This window comes from Sciurus vulgaris, assembly GCF_902686455.1.
Source record: "Sciurus vulgaris genome assembly, chromosome: 2".
NCBI lineage: Eukaryota > Metazoa > Chordata > Mammalia > Rodentia > Sciuridae > Sciurus > Sciurus vulgaris.
The window spans coordinates 184,652,384-184,659,782 of NC_136462.1; positions in this window are offsets into that span (position 1 = coordinate 184,652,384).

Here is a 7,399-nt window from a genome sequence, read left to right on the forward strand (position 1 = left end):
TTTATGGCTGAATAATACTCCATTGTGTCTATATACCACATTTTCTTTATCCATTCTCCTCTCGATTCTGTAACTGGGCTGTTGTGAGCCAGCCTGTGGGTGTCTCTTTGTATGCTGACTTCCTTTCCCTTGGGTACACACCCAGGAGTGGGAGAGTTGGAGCACATGGCAGTTCTCTTTTTAGTTTCTTAGGAACCCCCATGCTGTTTTCCATAGTGGCTGGACTAGTGTACGTTCCCACTAATGGTGCGTAAGTTCTCTGTTTTCTCTACCTCCTCTTCGGCCCTGGTTATTTATGTATTTAATAATAGCCATTATGGCTGAAACTTAACAATTAGCTCCTGAAAGCCAACAGGAGTGAGCACATCTCCCCTCTGTCCTTCATTTCACTTTATTTTTTAAATTGGGAAGGATTATTAAATTTTATTTTTTAAATTGAATTTCAAGCCTACAGAAAATTAGTACATTAGATTCCTGTATTCCCTTTATCTCAATTCATCAATTATCAACATTTTATCGAATTTACTGCTTTATCTCTCTACATATATACTGTTATTGCCACTATCATTATTGCTGACCCATTTGAATGTAAATACCAGGCACCTGACTCTCTTCCTGAGTACTTCACCATCAACTCCTAGAACCTTTATGTTATATAACCATATAGAGTATTATCATCTAATCTGCGGCCTATATTTAAGTTTCACTTATTGTCCTTATGTCACTTATATCAATGCATATATGTTTTCAATCTAAGTTCTGAGGCAGGAGTGTATGATATATTTCTTTGTCATGTATCTTTTCTTTATTTACCTAAAATTATTTCCTTACCCTTTCTTTATCTTTCTGGAAATTGACATTTTTGAAAAGCCCAAGAAAGTCCTGTAGATTGTTCTTCAGTTTCTTTTCACTTTCCCCCCTCTTGGTTAGATTCAGGTTATGGGTTTGGGGTGCTCTGAACTGAATGTGTTCAGAATGCATATGTTGAATGCATATGAATGAAACTCCATCTTCCCAAATGATGCTGTTTGGAGAGGAAACCTTCAGGAGGTAGGATTAGACAAGGTTCTAAGGTGGGAGTGTGGAAAGGCCACGTGAGGGCCCAGTCAGGAGCTGGCCATCACCAAGCCCAGGAGAGGGCCTCCACCAGACTCCAAATCAGCTGCCACTTGAAACTTAGGCTTCAGCCTGTGAGAAATAAATTTCTTAAGCCACCCAATCTGTGGTATTTTGATATGGTGGCCCAAGCTGATCAATGCAAGAGCAGAGACACTAGTTTTGAATTTTAAGAAACATGCAATTTTATTTATACAGTTATTATTTGTTCAAGTAATATAAGGCATAGATAGGAAAAAAAAAAAAGAGAGAGGTAAAAGGGAGAAAGTGAATATCACTTCTCATGAACCCACCTGCAAAGGATTGCTCCTGACATTTTGGCATATGTCATTTTGTCCTTTTTTGACACCTATCTGTTTTTTCAAGCAGAGAATTGTATGTACAAGCTGATGTCTCAAGCTCTTCTTTTGTTATTAACGCTTAAAGTCTCTTTATATCATTCAATATCTTTCTACATCCTTTCTATGGCAAAAGAGTATTTCTGTACATTTATATTTCTTCTAACTTTTCTTTTATGAATTTTGGTTCTGGTATACATCTGTGAGATTGTTTCCTTGAGAAACAATCCCAGTTGTGGAATTGGTACATGAAAGGGTTATAGGTAACCATCTCTTTTAGAAATTTATTAATTTAGATTTTACCATCTCAACCTTCTCCATCACTAGGATTTATTTTACTTTGACATCTGCCAGTTTAATGAGCAGAAAAGTGATTCCTGACTATTATTTAAAAATATTTTTACTATGAACTTTAACATTCAGAAAGATTGGAGAGTAATAAAATGAATGCTTCCATACCCAGAACCTGGTCAGCTTTATCAGATCTTACCACTGCCTAGGTAGGCATTAGTTTTTCTTTAAAACAATAAAACATTGAGGGCCCTTTTGAAGTCCCCAGACCCTCTCTGATGCTGTTCCCCTTCTTTCTTTCCAAAACAAACACTAGCATGATGTTGGTGTTGTTATTCTGCCTCAAGAGGTGTGTGATTGTTTGTGGTCACCTTTCTGTGATGACTAATGATATTGAATGTGTTTCCAGTTGCTCAGGGTCCAGTTGTATGCTCTGTTTTGTGCATTGACTGTTCGGGTTCTCCATTTGTTTTTGTGGTTACTATTTGTTTGTCAGGATGCTGCGCCACCGTCTGGCCTTACCTCTCTTTCCTGCACCTGCTGCCTCTGTGCCTCCAGTCTCTACTGTCTTCTGGCTTCCTGTAACAGAGATCTGGTTGTGACAGATCACTCATGAAAGTCCTTGGAGGGCTCCCCACAAAGTTCCAACTCCTCAGTGAGACTTAGTTTGGTCTGTCCTGGCTGCCCCCGCCCTCTCCCTGACACTCCAGGCCCCACATTCTGCCTGCCTGTTGCTCCCCTTACCATCCAGGTCCTCCCCAGCTGCCACCATTCCCTAGCATGATGCCTGTGTGTGTGTGTGTGTGTGTTTTAACTTTCCTTTGCTTGGAGTGAAAGGCCTTATAGACTGAACAGCTTTCACTCACGTGTGGAGGTCCACGTGCACAGCTATCTGCTCTTCCCCGTTGCTCCCCTTGAACCTTGGGTACGTGGTAGGACCTACACTCTTCCTAGAGATTATCTGAGGACACTCAGATGTCAACTGACATCTCCTGCTCCTTTGAGTTCTAGATAAGAGTGCCTGGAACTCCTATTTTATGACTAAAACTTATCTAAAACCCTCCCAACTTCTCTCCCTCTTCTTCCAAATCTTAACGTTTTTAGTGACACCTGGGCCTTGGGTGTCCTGTTTTTGGAATTTCAGACTTTAAGTAGTACTTGGAGACCCGGGGGAGGCTCAGTCCCTTCCTTGAGGCCCCTGAGCAACCCAGCTCCCTCCAAGCACTCGTGAGCATGTTGAACTCAGTAGCACTCAAGCGAGGATGTGTTTTGGGGATGAGAAGTTAATGCCACAGGAAAACCATCTGCTTACATTGCCTCCAAGCTACTCCATCACCAGAGCTTCATCCAATATTGTTGGCTGCCATTTTTCTCTGGCCTCCCTTTTCCATGTTGCCCTCTGTAACCCTCCCTTGCTCCTTCCTCTCAGCAGTAAGAAGCGCTTTTTATCCTTGTCCTTTCTGGCATCTCTGCCTTACCTAGATAAGGCATCTCTTTAAGGGCGATATTTATACTCCCATTTTAGAGAAGGGGAATTTGAGGCCTAGCAATGTTAGGGCAGAGCTGAGACTTGAACCCAGCCTGTTCAACTCTGTATCCTCTGCATAAAAGGCAGGACAGGGTGCAAGGAAGAGGCTGAACCCTCGTCCCTGAGGAGAAGGGACTGTGGTCCACCCTGGCCATTGGGGCCAAAGGCATGTGATAGAGAAAAGTCCAGGGGTTCTAGTGGCCCCTGCAACAGGTGAGTCAGAGGCAGAACGGTACGTGAGCCCAGCTCTCTCCACCCCTGTCCTGAGCTCCTTCTAACACACTGCACGGTTCACCATGCTGGGGGGAGGCTGAGTGTCTTGTCTTGGGCTCCATACTTTTACAGTGAGGGGTGGGGTTAGAGGGACTCTGTTACAGCTTAGATATGAGGTGCCCCCAAAGCTCATGTGTGAGACAATGCAAGAAAATTTGGAGGTGAAATGATTGAGTTACGAGAGCCTTAACCTAACCAGTGCATTAATCCCCTGATAGGGGTCAGCTGGGTGGTGACTGTAGGCAGCTAGGGTGTGACTGGAGGAGTTGGGTCCCTGGGTGTGTGCCTTTGGGGTATATTTTTTTCCCCTTGATGAGAGGATCTCTCTCTCTGCTTCTTGGTGAGATGTCTGAGCTGATCCCCTCTGTCACATTCTTCTGCCTTGACGTTTTGCTTTACCTCGAGCTCTGAGGAATGGAGACGGCTGCCTAGGACAGAGACCCCCGAAGCCGTGAGCCCCCAGACAAACTTTTCCTCCTTAAAATTGTTCTTGTCTTTTGGTCACAGAAATGAAAATTCTGACTAAAACAGAGATCTTCTGCATCCTAGCCTGAACCCTTTCGCCCACTCCCTGCCCAAGACTGTCCCTAGCCCTGCCTGATTGTCTACCTCTACCTCTGCCTCCTCTGTGAGCAGAGCCAGGAGAAGATACCAAGACTTTCCCAACCTACATGCTATGATGGGCAGTGCTGTGTGCCTACCAGTTTGCAGGAAAATAGTGTTTGTCTAACTTTTGGGACCACAGAGGACATTGACGTTATGTATGTGGCACGGGGCTGTTTGGTTCTGTCTACTCTTGTCCTTTGCCCTATCTCAAATATATGTCATCAAGTGACAGGCCAGATGTGCATGTGCATGCGCACCCACACACAATTTCTAGACACAAAATGGCTGTAGGCTTTAGGAGTAGACCCATTCCCGAGTCCTAGGTCTTTCGATTAGATCTTGGGTTTGGGGTTGGGCGATGGGCAGACTGAGCTGTCACTTTGAATTGCAAAGTCTCTATCCATAATGCATGAAGGGGCCTCTGCAATGGCCACAGCCTCCCGCCGTCCTGCAGCTCGGGGAAATTAGACAGCTTCAGAGCCCCTTATGAAAATGCAGTGTATTACCGCTGCTTTTTGACTGGTGAATTATGCATTCCAGAGTGACAAATTCTGAGATGCCGCCTTTATTAGGAACTCGGAGCTGGGGTGGGTGGACAGTGCAGCCTGCCAAGCTTGTGACAGAATGTTTAATAACTTTTTCTGACTGCTTCCCGGAGGTGGTGTTTAGAATATGTATTCTCCCCCTTTCATTTTATCAAAACATTGATGCTGGCGATTATTGCTCTATTTATGCATTTGGAACCTCTTCCTGGGTCAAAGGGCAGCACAGTTTGAAATGACAAAGGCAATGACAGACTGTTTTTTCTGTTTTGAACCAATCTGTCTCATGTGCCTGTGACTTCAGTGTTTTGGGGTATTCTTTTATTTATTTATTTATTTATTTATTTATTTATTTATTAAAAATCTTCTTTAGCTTGGTCCCTTTGCGGGAGTCGGCTCCTTCCTGATCTTCAGGCCTGGAGACAGGAGACAGCGTCATTCTCCTGACTTTCTGTTGCAGCAGGGATCTGTCACAGTGCCCACGATACAAAAGTTGTCTTCCCCATGGGTGAGGACAGGGGAGGCCCATGGAAAACCGCTTAGAGATAATCCAAGCACTCCACTCCTTATTTAGGCAAAAAGATCAGTCTTCAGTTCAATTCTGGATGTTGTTCTGGGGCTGTTGGGAGGCAAGGCGCGTCCCCTCATCTGCCTGTAGGGGGCCTGTACAGGAGTTTGTCCCTAATTAAAAGGGTTGGCACTTGCCTCCTGCAGGGGGCGCTGCAGATGACTGTCCCAGGGCTGGGCTTCCCGCCTCCCCAAGACATTCCTTGCCTAGTTCCCTGAGGGACCTTTCTAATGAGCAAATCTGCATACCACTGCCCTGCTTCAAAATCTTCCTTGGCTCCCTATTGCTGATGGGCAAAATTTACATTTCTGAGCCTGACCTAAGAGGAGTTTGATGATCTTGACCGGCTGGCCTCGCCAGCTTCCTCCTTGGACCCCCTGGCTCTCACTTCACGCTCAAATCAGACCACGACATTGCCACTCCACTCTCTGTGACTTTGTGACCCTGAAGATGCTGTCCCTGGCCCCTGTATGACTTCACAGGAGGGGCTCCCTCTGTCTGGAAGGCTTTCCTCTGCTGGTCTGTCTGCAGATTTCCATCTGTCTTTTCTAACTCAGTTCCAGGGCCTCCTCTGGGGGGTCTTCCTGGATTTCCCAGGCAGAATTAAGTTGTCCCCCACACTCAGCATCCCGTGGGCTCTACCTAGCTCCCCCGTGACAAGGCGCCACTTCACGACAGTGACTGGGTGGTCACTTGGTCTCCCACTTGGTCTCTAGCATAGTGCCTAGATTTTGGTTGGTGCTGAATAAGTGTGTCTTGGTTGCCTGTGTGGTATCTTGGGTGATCTGACATAAACTCTTGGCCGTATTCATCCACGAATCAACACCTAAGCACTGAGTGTCTATTTTGCCAGGCAGTGCTGGAGCCTGACTCCCAATTCACTCCTTGTTAGCAGTGTTACTTTAAGCAAGTTACTTAACCTCTCTGTGCCTCAGTTTCCTCATCTGTAAAATGCAGATAATGCTAGCACTGAATTTATGGCATGCTAGTGAGAAATAAATGAGATAACACATGTCTGGTGTGTCAGGAATGACCCCAATTAGCACAGGGCTGGCACACAGGAAACACATAATAAATGTTAACTGCAATAATAATAGTAACGATAATGTGTCACAATCTTATCACATTATTATATGCTAATATTATATATTTGTAATAATATGAATATTATTATGATTATTCACATTCCTTACTCTCCTTGAACTGACTGGGCCTTCAACTTCCCCTGGCTGCTTTGCCCCGCACTTGGCAGATGGGACGTGGATCATTTTAATTAGGTTTTATTGGGCTGTTATATGGGTCATAATTGTGGCCATTATTCATTTTCATGGGGCTGCTGACACAGCCTCGATTTGGACATGATATCTTGATGAGACAAGTCCCCACATCACAAAGATGCCTGCTTGAGGGGCCAGGGCTGTGGCAAGAAAAGGGTCCTTTTGCCTCCAAAATGCAGGTTCTAGAGACATTAATGCCAGGGGAGTCCATTAGAGAGAGAGGAAATTTGTGGTCCCCTGCATGGGTGTTGGGGTCACCCATGGGGAGTGGGACCATTCACCCCACCTGGCCAGATGCTCCGAGCTTACCACCACCACATCCCCGGCGCCCTGGACAGTGCCTGGCACGGAGGGGACCATGGAAGAATATTGGCTGGACGAAGCCCTGCTTCCATGTGCTCAGGAGGCTGGGGCAGTGGCTGTGGCCAGCACATAGGCCTGGGCACAGCTCAGGGGTCCCAGATTTGTGGCTCAGGGCCCTGTGATGTATCCATGAGCAGAGGCTCAGCGAGTCACTGATGCTGGATGCTATGGTTTGGATGTCTTTTGTCCCCACAAAAACTCATGCTGAAATTTCCTGCCATGGAACAGTGTTGGGAGGTGGGGCTTTTAGGAGGGAGGGGCCAGGTTCTTCTCGAGAGATTGGATTAGTTCTCCAGGGAGCCCATTATACTGGGCAATCCCGGCACCTCCCCCTGGTATCCGGTACACACATACTCCTTCTGCACATGCTCACTTCGCTTTTCCACTTTTTCTGCCATGAGTTGAAGCTGAAGGAGACCCTCAGTGGAAGCTGAGCCGATAAATGCTAGTGCTTTCCCAGCCTCCAAAACGCAGGGCCACAATCCACTTCTTTTCTT